Here is a 505-nt window from a genome sequence, read left to right as displayed (position 1 = left end):
TGTATTTGAGGAGAAGAAACCCAGTTTTAATAACAGCTTTGACAGCAATTTGAACACTTATTTCATGTGATTTTTCCCCTACCACCCTGACCCCTTTTCCCATTACAGTTTGGGTGATGAGTTGCAGTTATGACCTGTGCAAAAGCTATAACATCCTACCTGGCAAATACTGCTGTAAGAGAATACACTTTATACATTTATATTGGACCTGGGACTGGGAAGGGGGAGGGGGGCTGGGGAATGCTAAGCAGTTAAATTTACATTTTACATTTGTACACCAGTTCAGATGGAATGGCTCAAATAAAACAAATATATATATTTTATATATACAAATATATAATATATATATCTATGTGGGCAGATATATATATATATCTCTTTCAAAAGGATAAAAGGTTAAATAAGTCTTTGCATGCACAACCAAAACCTCTGCTCCACACAACCACAAAAGTTAGCTAAGGCTCAGCACTGGAGCGAACTGCAATCAGGTCACTCATCACTTGTC

The sequence above is a fragment of the Alligator sinensis genome, unplaced genomic scaffold (assembly GCF_000455745.1).
Source record: "Alligator sinensis unplaced genomic scaffold, ASM45574v1 scaffold584_1, whole genome shotgun sequence".
Lineage (NCBI taxonomy): Eukaryota > Metazoa > Chordata > Crocodylia > Alligatoridae > Alligator > Alligator sinensis.
The sequence above is the reverse complement of the archived record's forward strand: the minus strand, read 5'-3'. Positions refer to the sequence as shown.